General features: G+C 36.4%; 2 long non-coding RNA genes across 2 annotated transcripts; both read right to left on the bottom strand.

The window, feature by feature from the left end:
* On the bottom strand, positions 1-1,679 carry LOC118470583 (uncharacterized). The gene is made up of 3 exons (XR_004847695.2): positions 1,593-1,679; positions 724-790; positions 1-633 (listed from the first exon to the last, which is right to left on the bottom strand). It is a non-coding gene; the product is annotated as an uncharacterized LOC118470583 (long non-coding RNA).
* Positions 1,680-15,501: 13,822 nt separating this feature from the next.
* Positions 15,502-15,990, bottom strand: LOC129350739 (uncharacterized). Its single transcript, XR_008604230.1, has 3 exons — positions 15,898-15,990; positions 15,764-15,826; positions 15,502-15,651 (listed from the first exon to the last, which is right to left on the bottom strand). It is a non-coding gene; the product is annotated as an uncharacterized LOC129350739 (long non-coding RNA).
* Positions 15,991-18,074: the final 2,084 nt, after the last annotated feature.

An 18,074-nucleotide genomic window follows, 5' to 3' on the forward strand; every position in this document is an offset into this window, starting at 1 on the left:
TTAAGTTTTGTAAAAACTTTATTGCAGAATGTTGCTTAGAAATGATGCATTTACAACCAGACATGCAGGTAATATCAGACAGATTCAGTTCTCCCTTCACAGATGGATGGATGACATCACATCTCCAGGAGGCTCAGCTGGGATTACTGATTCACCTGCAACCATGGCAACAAGAATAAACAATATAAATGATACAGCAAAAGAAATTAGCTTATTTACAGAATTTCAAATCTTCATAAATATCCTTCGATTTTCTCATTTCATTGACAGGATGTGAACAACTTTAGCAGCAGCGAAGTAAATGTGTCATCGCAACCAGAATGGCAGAAACCAGAGTCATCTTATGGATGATTGCAGAAGAGGCAGCAGTTGTTGCCCCAGCGGCTATTGTTGCCCCAGCAGCAGTTGTTGCCCCAGCAACTGTGGTTGCAGCAGCTGTGGTTGCAGCAGCAGTGGTTGCAGCTGTGGTTGCAGCTGTGGTTGCAGCTGTGGTTGCAGCTGTGGTTGCAGCAGTGGTTGCAGCTGTGGTTGCAGCTGTGGTTGCAGCAGTGGTTGCAGCTGTGGTTGCAGCAGTGGTTGCAGCAGTGGTTGCAGCAGTGGTCGCAGCTGTGGTTGACTGTCCGTTGCATGAGGCTGTTTTGAGTAGAAAAAGTTTGATCAGTTTTCGATTCAGCATCACAATTAAACTTTAAAAACCTGTAACTTTTTAAAATCTTCTCTCACCAACACACAGGAGGAAGATCAAACAAATGTTGGTCAGCATGGTGATGAAGTTTCTCTTCTGTTCTATCTGAAAATAAAGATGGTGATCATGAGGTCAGTAAAATAGTCTTTTACATTTCAGACAGGACAGTAAAGCTGTCTGGGATCCGTCCAGCAACACACCCAACAGTTTAATGGAAGGAGTCATTCAAACACCTGCTGATGGTCCCAGCTAACAACTACTGACTCAATGGAGGTTTAGTTCTCATTGTTTTTCTACCTTTCTAAAATGTCTTCTGTGTTTGTTCAGAGACGGTTTATTGTCTTGGTTAATTCTGTTCAGTTGCTTTATCACAGACTAGAGACCGATAAACTGTTTACCAGATAAACTGATGTGAGAACAAGTAGTTTCCAAACCGCTAATATCTGCCCTGAAAACAAGCTGCGTTTTACAGTATTATCATTATAGAATTTTTTACATGTCTTTTAAACAGCCAGTTTTCACTTCTTTGTCCCTAAACGTGTTTCTGAATATTGATAGAAGTCTCTCAGAAGTGGTTGATTTCCACATTTATGTGATAGATTTGCCATCAGACAGAGAAGTCTCAGTGTTTTACATCAAAAACTTAGAAAAATGTTCACAAATAAACCAATTAAAACTCAGATACAATAAAAATAATAATAAATAAACACGACAACATTACAGATTATTGTTTCTTCTGTGTGCTGCCTTAGTTATCCATGGCTAGTTGAAAACGCTAACTGGAATGATGTGAATTTTGGATAAAATGAAGACACGAACTTCCTGCTTTAAACACACATTTAGAGAAAGCTCACAGAAAAATTAAAATGCACTGCAAAAGAAATAATGTTTCTAATCAAAGACTCACAGATGAGTTGTTTGCTTGAGTGCTGTCCTCTCAGAGACTGAGGCTGATAGAGTCCTGCTGGTTATTTATGAGCCCACGGTGTGATGAGTCGTGCCTGAGAGGACAAAGGCTTCTAGGTGGGGCTGTGGATGCTCTCGTCATGCATCAGGGTGTGTGCACATACACCTCATTTTCTACGTCTCTCAGCTTTTGTCTTTCTGCTTCTGTGAACAAATGGTTCTGGGTTTGAACTGGATAAGATGTCATTCATGTTTTGTGGCATTTTTCTCTGATGACATTTGAAGACTGTAATCACGGCTGTTACCTCCTCATTTTGTGTCTTTGTCTGCTGAACTCCCAGACTGAAAACTGAATGTAGCTGCTGTAAAAAACAGGTTGTGGGTGTTATAAGGTAATCAGAGGATGATGAAGGCTTCCCATCATTGGATTGATCCGCCGTCAGCATCCTCATTAAAGTCTCATCAGTCTGATGGTCTTAGTGATCAGATCTGTGAGTCTCAGGGTTATATTTTGAGTTTAAAAAGAAAAAAAGTCCACAGGCAAAAAGTTAGCTCCCCTTTATTCAATTTAATGAACAAAGGATGTTTGCATGTTTGAAAACTGTGAAATCACTGAGATTATACACTGATGAAAACACATTTTTTCAGCACTGTAGTTTTGTGTGAAAACAGAATCGTTTATAAAAGACACCTGTCATTTATCTTTACATCCATGTAAAAGTACTGAAGCAATACTTCTTACTCTGTGTGTAATTTCAGTAATATGTTCACAAGATTAATCTTTAACAATTTCAAAGTCAGTGTTTATGGAGTTACAACACCTTTTATATTGACTGTCCTTTCATGTGAAAAACATGGAAATAATCCCTAAAAAGCAAAGAAAACATTCTATAAAACTACAGATTTTTTGGGGGGGAACTCTTACTTTTTAAACTGAAGAACACTTGTTTACACTTTGGTGTTTTTCTTTATTTAATGGTCAGTTTAGGGCTTGGGGATTCTCATGTGGATTCACAAACAAATTAATTAATCAGTAGATGTTGACTGAATTAAAAATTTCTACAGTTTTGACTCACATCTCCACAAAAACAAGTGAAAACCTCCACTTTAGTTCTTCAGACTCACATGATGATTCTCAGAACTTATAGATGGTTAAAAACCTCTAAAATGTCCATTTTAATGACTCAATATTTACTATTTGTTTTAATAAATAAAAAATAAATATTGTGACATTAAAATGGAAAGTATTAAACCTGAGTCTAAAACTGTGAACATATTTATAAAATTAGATTCTATCAGTGACAACCTGCAAAAATATAAGTATTCCTTCTTCATTCTAAATATGAGGAATTTAAAGAAAAGTAAAACCATTATTTTAATGCAAATTAGTGTTAAAAGACAAAAAACAAAGAGAGACACATCATATCAGCTGATTCAAACTTTTATTACCACATTTATGCATGTACACATATACAGCAAATATTTTCCCATTGATAATAAACACAGAACCGTCTGAAAATCCAAATACAGAATACATTAGAACTTCATCACCATCACACTTTGTTTTTTCCTTCTTTCGTTGTCTATTTAAATTTAGAAAACTTCATATATAAGTTTGGCTGAAAGAATCCAAAGATCCTTGTACATAAAGACATCCACGTTTAGTTCCCTAATCTCAAGCAAACCTTAAAACTCTTTAGTTAACAATGGAAAGACTCTGGCAAATGGTCTGTTTCTTCAACAAAGCACCTTCAACAGACCATATCTTTCAGTTTTTATGATTTTGTAAAATTTGTTTTTTGTCACACAAATGAAACACAACCAAATCTTTGTGTGTTCATGAATCATTTCCTCCATGTTGACTCTCTATTTTCAAAGCTGGAATTCATGTTATAAACCAAACATGATTAAAAAAAAAAAAAAAAAAAAGAGCTGTCAATCAGGCTGCAGTTTAATACAGATAAACAGAACATACAGGACTGAGCTCCTGTTCTATCTGCTGAATGATGTGTGATTAAGGCTTTTGTCAGATGGAGAAAAAGATCTAAATGATGTGGAAACCACAGCATGATAAATCTGCTCCTCTCCAGTCCATCCCAGGAAAGTATCTCCTTTCCCTCCATCCTTCGCTCCATACAGCAGCTCATAGAAACTCTGTTTATTTAGTGGAGGTGGAAGGTTTCTGACCATCTGCTGCCTGATCAGGTGTCCCTCTGGAACAAAGAGCTCTGGATGTTGGGACAGGGTTCATAGTTTGTGTTTATATAATGTCTCTTTATAAAGCCCTTACAGTGTTCCTCATTCAGTCACAAACGTGCACACAACAGCGACACCACCAACATCAACACTAACACCAACACCAACACCAACACCAACACCAACGTCAGCACTAAAACCAACACTAACACCAACACCAACATCAACACTAACACCAACACTAACACCAACACCAACATCAACACCAACACTAACACCAACACCAACAACACGAACATCAACAACAACACTAGCACCAACACCAACACTAACACCAACACTAACATAAACAACAACACTAACAACAACACTAGCACGAACACCAACACTAACACCAACACTAACACCAACACCAACACCAACATCAACACCAACACTAACACCAACACCAACAACACGAACATCAACAACAACACTAGCACCAACACCAACACTAACACCAACACTAACACCAACACCAACACTAACATAAACAACAACACTAACAACAACACTAGCACGAACACCAACACTAACACCAACACTAACACCAACACTAACACCAACACCAACATCAACACCAACACTAACACCAACACCAACAACACGAACATCAACAACAACACTAGCACCAACACCAACACTAACACCAACACTAACACCAACACCAACACTAACATAAACAACAACACTAACAACAACACTAGCACGAACACCAACACTAACACCAACACTAACACTAACACCAACACCAACACCAACATCAGCACTAAAACCAACACTAACACCAATACCAACATCAACACTAACACCAACACTAACACCAACACTAACACCAACACTGACACCAACAACACGAACATCAACAACAACACTAACATCAACACCAACACTAACACCAACAATCAATTAAATTACCTTCCATTATATATATTTTTTAAAAAAAACACCAATCAGGTACTGTGGTCCTGGAATGTCTTCCAAGACATTTTTAAATCCATTCAGTATCTATACACCACTTAATCCTCTATAGTTAAAAAAAAAAAAGATAAGAAATCAGAAAAGAAATCAGGATAATAACATATGTTAAAAATTTGTATTAGTTTCTAAAATAAAATAAGTATAAAATAAATAGATAAAAAATACAATAAAAAAATGAAAACTGAATAAAACTTGCAAAAACAATTTGTCAAACAAAAAAAAGACATTAGATAATTTTTTAAAAAGTAAGACAGAATCAGGTTAAAAAACTACTAAAATTAAAAAAAAAAAATCTGTTCCTAAAATTAAATGTCTAAAATAAACTTAAAAAAAACAAGACAGAAAACTAAAAGACAATAAAATTAGGTTGTAAAATAAATACACACACACACACACACACACACACACACACACACACACACACACACACACACACACACACACACACACACACACACAAAATTAAAATGTAAAATTAACTGGTAAATAAAATAAAACAATAAAAAATGTCAAGTTAAAACAACCAGGACAAAAACTGATAAAATCAGTTTGTAAAATAAAGTAGCTCTAGAATAATAAAAGCCAGGCAGAGAACAAAAAAATAATAAAATAAAGATAAATAAGTACAAAATAAAAAATTTTAAAAATTATAAAAACTTGTAAAAACAAATTGGAAAATAAAATAGATCTTAAATCATAAAAAAGCAGGTCATAAATCAGGTTAGAATAAAACAATATCGATATAAAACAATAACATGGAAGACAGAGAACAAAACTAAAATTTTAAATAAAATAAAAACAAAACAATGAAAAAATAAGACAGAAATCATTGTGAAGCTAGGTTTTAAAATAAAACAAAATTAATACAATAAAAAGATGGAAAAACACAATAAAAGCTCATGTTTTTGTTGAATAAAATAGATTTAAAAATTAAAAAAGCAAGACAGAATTAAAAAATATTTGTGCAAAAAGATAAAATAAATATAAAGAAATAAAAATTAAAGACAGAAACAGAAATTAAAATTTGCAAGATCAATTTGTAAAACAAGATAAATATATAATACTAAAATATGAGGAACACAAACATTTAAAATGTGGATTTATTAAGACTTTTCTTCAGAGTGTCAGTAAAGGCAGAAATGCTGTCGGTCCTGTTCTGATTAGCTCATCCAGTCATCTAAACTGCAGGTTGCACAACATTTAGTTCTACGTGTAGGAAATATCTCTGCTATTTGTCACGTTCACGTCATCCAGAAATATCTGGAGAACACGTCACTGAAGCAGCTTCCATGGAGAATAGCTCCAGAATAACGTCAGAGTTCTTGTGTCCTCAGAATGTTTCTGGTTGATCAACATAGTGACAACTGGTCATCTATAACTATCACTGGTCATCTATAACTATAACTGGTCATCTATAACTATAACTGGTCATCTATAACTATAACTGGTCATCTATAACTATAACTGGTCATCTATAACTATAACTGGTCATCTATAACTATAACTGGTCATCTATAACTATAACTGGTCATCTATAACTATAACTGGACATCTATAACTATAACTGGTCATCTATAACTATAACTGGACATATAGAACTATAACTGGACATATAGAACTATAACTGGACATATATAACTATAACTGGACATATATAACTATAACTGGTCATCTATAACTATAACTGGTCATCTATAACTATAACTGGTCATCTATAACTATAACTGGACATATATAACTATAACTGGACATATATAACTATAACTGGACATATAGAACTATAACTGGACATATAGAACTATAACTGGACATATATAACTATAACTGGTCATCTATAACTATAACTGGTCATCTATAACTATAACTGGTCATCTATAACTATAACTGGACATATATAACTATAACTGGACATATATAACTATAACTGGACATATAGAACTATAACTGGACATATAGAACTATAACTGGACATATAGAACTATAACTGGACATATATAACTATAACTGGTCATCTATAACTATAACTGGACATATATAACTATAACTGGACATATAGAACTATAACTGGTCATCTATAACTATGACTGGACATATATAACTATAACTGGTCATCTATAACTATAACTGGACATCTATAACTATAACTGGTCATCTATAACTATAACTGGACATATAGAACTATAACTGGACATATAGAACTATAACTGGACATATATAACTATAACTGGACATATATAACTATAACTGGTCATCTATAACTATAACTGGACATATATAACTATAACTGGACATATAGAACTATAACTGGTCATCTATAACTATGACTGGACATATATAACTATAACTGGTCATCTATAACTATGACTGGACATATAGAACTATAACTGGTCATCTATAACTATGACTGGACATATATAACTATAACTGGTCATCTATAACTATAACTGGACATATAGAACTATAACTGGTCATCTATAACTATGACTGGACATATAGAACTATAACTGGTCATCTATAACTATGACTGGACATATATAACTATAACTGGTCATCTATAACTATAACTAAAGCCTTCAGGATGATCTCAGGTTACTGAACTGGATGTTTAATAAGTCAAACACTAATTCTCTTTGATTCTGTGTTTTATTTCTCTTCCAGGCTGTTTGAATGAGTCACTAAACATGATGAATAAAAAGTAATTCACAGAAAAACAGAAACACAAAGCCCAGAACAGTCCTCCTCCTGATTCTGGATAGAAATAAAACCCATCTCTGAGCTGCTTTTCTGTTCTTTTCTTTTACTGCTCACATCCTAGCTCTTAGAAGGATTGTTGAGGAGGAAGTAAACACAACAAAGAAGCAGCACTGGCATTCAGATCAACTGACAGAAACAAAATGTTCCAGATTCTACTGGCACATGGAATCCCTCCTCCTATTGAAGCAATTACATTTCTGTATGTGAACACTTCTGCAGTAGTCCAGACTCCTGAGGGCAACACAGATCTCTTCTCCAAGGAGACCCTCTATACCTTTCCTCTTCATCTTCAGCTCAGACCATGCTGCACTGAGGAATACAATCTGCCCTCCGATGGTCTGACCCTGAAACGTCGTTAAAGTAGAAGACACCTTGAAGATGTCCTCTCAGAACTTTCATTCTCAGATGACCCCCTGGAGAACACTTTCAGTGGAGCAGAAGACCTTCTGCATTGGGGAGAAACAAGACAAAATTAATGCACCTCAACCCAACATCTGAGGAGACATTGCAGCACTAGATGGGTCACAAATCTAAAAAGTCTTGGAGGCTCCACCAACACAGCACATGATACAGAAAAAACTGGTAAAGTTTGGGGAACATTAAACTCTCTGTCAGAAATATCTCCAATTAAAACCGTAGCAAAATGAAAGCATTCAAGGTGTCAGTGGAATCCATCTGGCTCTATGGATCTGACTCCTGGTCACTAACAAAGACTCACAAAGAGTTGATGGAACTTCTACCAGAATGTTAGGGATGGAACAAAACATCTCCTGGAAATCACACCTCACCAACAAGTCCCTATACAGCTCACATCCACGCTGGTCAACCATCATTAGACAGCGTAGACTAGTCCTGGATGGACATGTGGAGACACAACGAAGCAGCTGGTCGTTGCTATGGAAACCTGATACTATCAGAAGGGCTGGAAGGTTCTAGAAGAAGACACTGGTCTGGAAGGAACCTTAGACTGTTGGACAGAGGGAGCTGGATGAAGAACTTTATTCATGAACCGACTAACTGACTTTTAATGAAGTAACTGAATCAGAATCAGAAAGATTTTAATCCCAAGAAGGTTTTCACATCCAAGGAATCTGACTTTTAGTGTATAACAGTAAATATTAACATGTAGATTTATAACAGTAAATATTAACGTGTAGATTTATAACAGTAAATATTAACGTGTAGATTTATAACAGTCAATATTAACATGTAGATTTATAACAGTAAATATAAACGTGTAGATTTATAACAGTAAATATTAACGTGTAGATTTATAACAGTAAATATTAACGTGTAGATTTATAACAGTAAATATTAACGTGTAGATTTATAACAGTAAATATTAACGTGTAGATTTATAACAGTAAATATTAACGTGTAGATTTATAACAGTAAATATTAACATGTAGATTTATAACAGTAAATATTAACGTGTAGATTTATAACAGTAAATATTAACGTGTAGATTTATAACAGTAAATATTAACATATACATTTATAACAGTAAATATTAACGTGTAGATTTATAACAGTAAATATTATATGTAGATTTATAACAATAAATATTAACATGTAGATTTAAAAAGAGTCAGTAACAGAGAAAACACTGAGCTGTATATTTGAAGAGTGAAAACTAAATCTTGAATAATGTTGGTTTAAAAGATGTTTTCTCTTAGATGTGGAGAAATGCAGTAAATTCCAGGTGTGATATTAAATCATTATAATAAAGAATAAACAACAATAAACGTCCTGTGCGGATCAGTTAAAGGTGGTGTGGAGCGTTTTGGAGGAACAGGATAAAATTCTGACCCAGAGCATGAATTTCAGTGACCTTCATTAATAAACTGAACCAGTCTGCATGTTTCTGGTAGGTCTGGTAAAGTCCCGTGTAGCTAAACTACATGTCATTTTTTTCTTCATTCAGATGGATGCTCCTCATCAGGTTTGTATAAACCATAATAATAAAGGCTGACATCAGGAGGCAGACGACTAATGAACGCTGCAGAACTCACCCTTCTCAGTATTATACCTCAGTCAGAAGAACAAACACACACTAAACAAACCATAAACAGAAGAAGACAAAAAGCTTCTGTTGTTGATCTCTGTAAACTTGGAACCTGAACCCTGTGACCTCCAGCCTGGACCTCCTCTGCTCCACTCACAGTTTTTATTCTGATATAAAACTCCATGGAAACAGCACCAGCACAACTAGAAGTAGAGAGAACTGAACGACGGCTTCTGTGCAGTAAAACAACAACAACAGGGAGTAGAAACTGTAAAAACAAACAAATAAAAACCAAAGTTGAATGTTTTTGACAGAAACTGAAACCTTGAATCAACATTTTTCCAGGTGACCACTAATCTTACTGGAAACATGTGATTCTACATGTATCTTATTGCTAACTTGTTTTATTTGTTTCTCCTCTCTTTAGAAGCATTGCCTGCAGTTCAGCTGATAAGTCTGAGAATATTTCATGAATGTACGACGGAGGGCAGAATTTCAAGCAAACGCTTCAGTTTTAGTGAATTTTTAAATCAGACGTGTGGAAAAAGGAGATTTAGATGAAACATTTCAATTTTTTTAGCTCACATTTTGCAATTTTCCTGATGGGAACAGACGGGTAGTTCAAGGACTGTCAGAAAGTTTAAACTTTGATGATTGTTTTTCTATCTGTTAGTTCCAGACACTGATTGAACTGTTTAATTTCGATTTAAAGGCCGGATTGTGAGCTGATTGAACGGTGACTCACTGCAGTCTGTTGGTTACACCTCTCTGAATATAGAAGGGAGTTAACTAGAGACAGAGTGTTCAGAGCAATAATCTGCCATCTCCTGTGTTTTCCAGTTATTCAGGGTTTACCGCCTGGAGGCTCTACCTGGCCTCAGGTGCTTTCTATGTCTTATTGTTTTTGAGTCATGAGGCCGAGTTTCTATTTTTCTGAAACTGAGGATGCAGGAGCTTTAATTCATGAATTTTATAAGTCTAAACTGTAGCTGGTCACTATTTATAGAACACAAACCAACAGTTTAACTGTGGTGTCATCCTTGGGGTCAAATTGACCCGTTTTAAAGTTTGAAAATTTGGGAAAAAAAACATTTTCACAGTGGAACTTCTGATGTCCACATTTTCAACATTTCTGGCAAATTTTTGTACATTTTCCGGTGGAAAAAAATAAATGTTTAAAAAAATGTTTCTTTAAGAACATTCACAAAAAAAAATTATGTGAATGTTCTTAGAGTAAATATCAGAAGTTTTACTGATATATATGTAATCACTGTAGATATTTTTAGGATTTTTTGAAAGATTTTTATTCATTTTTAAAAAATATTTACATTTTTTTCAAATTTTTATTTTTTGCCAAATTTGGGGATTTTTTTTAAATAAAACTTTTAAGGAATTTTCTTCCTGAAGATTTTGCAAATTTTTTTTTTTTTATAAATTTGGGTAATTTTTTGCTGAATTTTGGGATTTTTTCAGACAAGAGAACAATATTTTTGGTGCCGTAAATGAGGACAACAGGAGGGTTGAGAAGAGATTGATGGTATAATCAGAGGTTAGTCTGTATTACATTTTTCCCGTTATTTATACTAAATCCTTTTGGTTGTTTTTTTCCAGGGCTGTGGGTCTTATAGCTGCAGTGAAGGAAATGCTCCAACATGCAGAGATATTTCTGCAGGAGAAAACCCAAATGGAAGCTGGAGTCTATCCCAGCTGACTCAGGTGAAGGCAGGGGACACCCTAGACAGGTCACCAGTCTGTCACAGGGCTACATACAGAGACAAACAATCACTCTCACATTCACACCTACGGGCAATTTAGAATGATCAATTAACCTCAGCATGTTTGTGGACTGTGGGAGGAAGCTGGAGAACCTGGGGAAAGCCCACACATGTACAGGGAGAACATGCGAACTCCATGCAGGAAGATCCTGGGAAAGCTGGGACTCAAACCAGAGATCTTCTAGCTGCAAGGCAAAAGTGCTAACCACTACACCACTGTGCAGCCCTTTCTTCAGAACATTCACAACAAAATCAACTGGATTTTAGGTTAAAAAAAAAAAAAAAAGGATCGTCTTGAAACAGGTGATCAAATTTTAAAAAATAAAATACAGTAAAATACAATAATGTGGCATTATAGGATGTTTAGATTCAAAATTAACAGGATGACAGACAGACTAGTTCTGGACAGAGCAGGACCTAAAAGCATTATTAGACTGAACACCTGAGGCAGTTTGTCCTGCAGTTCTCTATACAGCAGGTTTAATCCTCTTGTCTTCATTTACTGGCACCAAAAAATATTGTTTCCTTGTCTGAAAAAAATTCATCAAAAAAATTCCCCAAATTTCTGAAAATTTGCAAAACCTTCAGGAAGAAAATTCCAAGAATTCCTTTAAAGTTTTATTTTTAAAAAAATCCACAAAATTTGGCAAGAAAATTCTTCTAAATATTTTCAAAAAATGAGTAAAAATCTTCAAAAAAAATCCTAAAAATATCTAAAGTGATTCCATATATATCAGTCAAACTTCTAATATTTTCTTTAAGAACACTGAGAAAAAAAAATCAACCAAAATCCAGCGAAATTCGCTGGATTTTGGTTGATTTTTATGTGAATGTTCTTAAGAAACATTTTTAACATTTCTTTTTTTCCACCAAAAAATGTTCAAAGATTTCCCAAAAATGCTGAAAATATGGACATCAGAAGTTTCGCTGTGAAAATATATATTTTTTTTTCAAACTTTAAACCGGGTCAATTTGACCCTCAGGACGACACAAGGGTTAATAATGTGCAGTTTATGTGGCTCTCTATGCAGCAGGGTTAGTAATGTGGTGTTGGTGGACATGTTCAGGTCCTACAGCGCCATCTAGTGGACAAACGTCACCACAGCAGCGCCAATAAACACCTGGAACAGTGAAGTCAGGTGACAGTTGTTCTGTCCTCTGATTGGTCCTGTTCTTGATGAGAACTGAGGTCCGTTTCACGAAGCAGGTTTAGTGAAAACTCTGAGTTTGTTAACCCTGAAATGAGGGAAACTCAGAGTTTTCCGTTTCACAAAGGGAGGTAACTCAAACCAGAGACAGAGGAGTAACTCTGGCCTGTTTCACAAAGAGGGGTAACTTAAACTCTCGGTCAGTTACCATAGTAACAGACTCTATGACTCTAACCTGGTCAGGACCAGGTTTTTCTCAGTAAACCTCGAGTTTCTCTCTGTCTCCGCCCTCTTTCAGTCACACGCTATTAGATTTCCTCATTCATTCAGTCGTCAGGCGAGTTTTGGCGAAGTCTAGTTCTGCCGTCTATAAATGTCATGTCCTTTTATTAACGATCCAGTGGATGAAGGAGCAGAATTACTGTGCAGAGAATTAAATATTCGTCAGGAGATTGTTATCAGACCTGCGCATAGATGTTCTCGCATTTCTGGACAGTTATCTTTTAGAGCGGTACCGTTTCACGTCCAGTCCAGTGCTTTAAGTGGGCCGGTACGGGCCGTTACTCAGTTCCGGGACTTCTAAAAATATCCTTCGGGCGTCCTGGCACTTCTCCAAGTGTCAAGAACGTACTTTCAGCGTACCGGTACGCTGATCATCGCATTTTAATCCACCAGAAGCTCGACCGCTACTTCATTTTACTAAAACTTCATTTCCCATAGACCACTGCGCTCTACGAGAGAGGCGCGCATGCGTATTCCTCCTTTGCTTTAAAGCAGCGCGAGATCAGAGCGCGGTAAACAAACATGACATGCTAGCCCGCGCTCCGCCCAACATCGTGTGTTTAACCGCAGCTCCAAAGTTGACAAAATGCAGTAAAACACGCTACCATGCTGTCCTGGCTCAAAGGTTCAAAAAGAACACGGTCAGAATCAGAGGCGGACTCGCAAACCGACACGATACCAAGCCAGTCTAATCTTGCAGGAGCAGGACAGAGTCAGACGCGACTATAAACCACTGACCATAGTACTTTTGAAAAGATAGTGAAATGAAAAGCCCTTTTTTCAGTAAAGGAAAAGAACCTTAAATTTGTATTTATTTTCAGTGTCATTTTTCAGAAGTGAATGTTCTTTGTTCCAAACAAAAACATTTGAATGTAAGTTAAACTATTGGTGCATTTTATTTGTTGTCTTATTTTGTTCCTTTTGCACATTTGTTTGTGTTATATTTGTATTTATTTGATGGATATGTTCAGCACTTTGTTTTTTTTTTTATTTCAAGAGCAGAAAAAATGCAGTTTTATTGACAGTTTGAAATTTTTTCACTTGCTGTTAACTTACAGTTTGTTAATAAAAAAGTGAAGGAAATTTAATTGTGTTTAAATTTATATTTAATATCTTTGTTGGTTTACAAGTTCAACAAACATTGTTGTAACAGTAAAATAAGTTGCCACAACTTATTTGGCCACAATCGATTAGGTACAAGTATAGCGCAAGCTTTAGTACCAATTTTGTTTTTGTTTTTTTGTTTTGTTTTTTTAATGGTTGATATAGGAAAATAGAGTACCTGCACTTTTTTGGACCCACTTAAAGCACTGGTCCAGTCCATAATCTACATCCACAACCTAATCCATCCTTACATTTACAACATTACCAACCACAGTCATGCTCTCACATCCCAGCAGATATTGTGTGTTGCACTGCGGTTCTTTGCAAATGGAAGTTTTTTATATAATGTCTGGAGATGCAGAGCACTTAAGGCAACTGTATGCAGGACGGTCAGAGAATGTGTGTCTGGCCCTGAAATGACTTTTACCATCTTTGTGGTTTTCCCTGGACATAAACCTGTCAGAGCCATCAAGGAGGAGTTCCACAGGATTGCAGGTGAATGATGTAGAGATCTGTCAAATTAATTTTAAATCATATTCTGTTAATGACATTGTGCTGCAACCTCAGACTGGGATTAGTAACTTTAATTTCTTTTAGGATTTCCCAGTGTGATTGGCTGCATAGATGGAACACACATCCCCATCACAGCTCCCTCACATAATGAAGCTGATTATGTGAACAGGAAGTCCATTCACAGTATAAATGTGCAGGTAGGTTACAGGTAGATTGACTACGGTTTCACAATGTTAAAGACTGCATCATAGTTCAACATCAGTCATTCTCTGCACTGTCAAGATCATATGTGATGCTGCATACATCATTTCTAATGTGGAGGCCAAGTGGTCTGGATCTGTTCATGACTGGAGGATTTATCATGAATCTAATGTGAGCAACAGACTGCAACGTGGTAAACAGCCTAAAGATTTTCACAATATAATTCACTTGTCTCCCTCCTTTAATATACTCTAATGTATCCACTATACATTACAGGAGAGTTTGATGGCCTTCTGCTGGGTGACAGGGGTTACCATGCCAACCCAGGCTGATGACCTCATACCCTGACCCTGAACCAGGCCCCCAACAGAACTTCAACCAGGTTCACTGCAGGATGAGAGCCTGGGTGGAGATGACCATAGACCTGCTGAAAGCCTGTTTCCAGTGTCTACATCACCTCAGGGTGACTCCTGAGAGGCCTGTGATATTATTGTGGCATGTGTTGTTCTTCATAATATTACCACTATTAGAGGAGAGCAACACCCTGCCCTACAAACTGAAGACCCAGATGATGACCTCATCCACCTGCAGCTATCCAGGACAGCAGAGCAGTCAGAGACACCATATGCAATAATCACTGCAGAGTTTGTCTCCATCATCACCACAGCAGTGAAATAAACACATGACATACATTTCATTTGGTCTTCTTTATTTCCTACAAATAAAAGAGCTAGTTTAGTTCATGTTCCAGTAGTTAACATAATTCACCTGTGACCTGCACCCACCTCTAACTTGTGCTCCAGTATTTCAGTTTCCAGATCTGCCCTCCTAATCTGGTGGTCCAAGTATTGCATTTCTTTATCTGTTTTTTGGATTTTTCTCAGCAAGTGCAGTGTGTAAATCTGTTTTACTGGTAACTGGGAATACATAGAGGACATTAAATGATACAGTTGCACATGAATTCCATGGACTGAACCTCTGGTGTTTACTGAACATCCATCTTACTGAGTCAATCTGTGCAGTGGAAGTTGAGGAAGCATCCTGCTGCTGTCCAGCCATGCTCTGTTAAAAAGGATGAGAATGTGCAATACTTCAGTGTAGGCTAAATGTCACACTCTATATTCCACCAGAATGTTCAGAAATGTGAATGGGAAGAGAACTATCAGTAACATACCTCTGTATGCCTTTCTGGATCCCCCTCTGTAAAGGCAGCAGACACAGTTTCATCCTCTTCATCCTAGATGACTGATATGTTTCAGTGGACTTAAACTACCATTTGGCTAAATCTTTGGAGTATTGCCTACTTACAGTTACAAGGTCTGTTGTGGTGTGAAGGGGCTCCACCAAGCAGATAACACCATCAGAATCTGTTGGGCCAAAAGAAGAAAAAAGACACAAAAGAGAAATAAATAGTTGTATGAACATGCTTTAAAAAGTATCTATATATCTATATCTATCTATATTTATGTCCATATATATGTATGTATATATATGTGTCACACACACACACACACACACACACACACACACACACACACACACACACACACACACACACACACACACACACACATATATATATATATATATATATAGATGGCTGAGTAGAAGTCTTTGTTAGTTTAAATAGGCTTAATTATTTAACAGAACATGATATGGATGCAGACATTTAGGCTGTGTGTGGAATAAAACCACTGTACAGTCAAACAACCACTTAATATTTAGGCTACTTTACAATGTAAAACATGATCAAAATGAGGTAGCTCCATGAGATTATGCCGACTTTTTACCTGTTTTAAAAATGTTTTTATATTTCATCTTAAGCTTCTCCCCTGCAGGATTGCACCTAAATGAAATAACTTAATAGTCTACTATTCAAACAGTTTTCCCCTGTAATATTATTGTGATTTAAACTTACACATTGACCCAGGCGGCAATGTTCTCCCACACCGTCTCCCTCTCTTTTGCAGCTGCAGGTGTTGCACTTCTTTCTAAAAACGTGTTCAAACTCGCTATATAAGCGCATTAAGATTTCCAATTCAAACGGTGTAGTCCTCCGCTTCCCCGTTGCCATGGTGACTCGTCGAATCGGCGCTCCATTGATACTGGCTTTTCAGAGTTGTGGTGCACGCGCTTAACTCCGGGTGAAACTACTCAGAGTTGATTAAACCAACTCAAATCAGCCGTTGTGAAACCGAAAACTCAGAGTTTTCTATCTCAGAGTAGATCAACTCAGAGTTCAGGGTTAAACTCAGAGTTTGTTGAACCTTCTTCGTGAAACGGACCCCAGGTGAATGAAAGCCTCCATGATGATCTCAGACTTTTCATTCAGCCAGTGCTGGAGAACTGGACGGTAATAGTTCATAGATTTAATAATAATATTAATAATAATAATAATAATAATAATAATAATAATAATAATAATAATAATAATAATAATAATAATAATAATAATAATAATAATAATAATAATAATAATAATGGATTCGGTTTCTATAGCGCTTTTCTATTAAGGCATACTCAAAGCGCTTCACAATGAATCCATTATTCATTCACTCACATATTTCTCACTCGGCGGTGGTAAACTACATTTGTAGCCACAGCTGCCCTGGGGCAGACTGACGGAAGCGTGGCTGACAATCTGCGCCTACGGCTTTAAACTTTAATCCTCCTTTAAGTCAGTAAATATCTGGTTGTTGGTTGCATGGGTCGCTGTCTGAGAATGATGTGATGAATTAAAGGATGTTCACTACGCAGGAAAACTAAAATACGATTTATTTCTGGTTTTTGTGAGTCGACAGAAACCAAAGCAGTCGTCTTCCTGTTTTTGGTGCCTTATCCCCCCAAACTAAAATAAAACTAATCTCTGAGCTGTTTTCCTGTATTTTCTGGACCTTTTAGTGGAGGATCTGGATGGTTGAAGGATGCTCTGAGAACAGTAATCCATCTCCTCCAGCAGGCCTCCTGAATCACATGAGCTGTAGGGAGACAAACTGTTAATGTTTATTAATGTGAGGCAGTTACTGGTTTCAGTCACTAGGTGGCGCCGTGGCGCGTCTGTTCCACAGGAAATGTGGTGATTTATGTTTGTCCCTTGCAGGATGCAGTAGTTTGGAGTATCCTCTGTGTAGGAGGCCGTGTTTTTACCCCACAAGGTGAGCATTGACCAGACATCCTGCATTTATTTAAGTCAGGACTGAAACTGGATTCGGTGAAGCTGTTCATACTTAGTATTTATTTCCACATCTACTTTGTAATAGTCCCTTTCTTCTGTACATTTTCTATAGATTCATGCAGTAAAACAGTAGTTGTGAGAGCAGACAGTTTTAGTGGAAGCAGAGGCTATTTCTGAGAGAGGACAGGGCTTTGAGGGAAAACATTACAACTTCAGAACAAAAACTGAACAAACAAGCTGAGGTTTTAATCTGAAGGTATCTTCAGGTGGATCCTTCTAGTGGTTCTAAAGTCCAGGTTTTTATCTGAAG

This window comes from Amphiprion ocellaris, chromosome 15 (genome assembly GCF_022539595.1).
Source record: "Amphiprion ocellaris isolate individual 3 ecotype Okinawa chromosome 15, ASM2253959v1, whole genome shotgun sequence".
Lineage (NCBI taxonomy): Eukaryota > Metazoa > Chordata > Actinopteri > Pomacentridae > Amphiprion > Amphiprion ocellaris.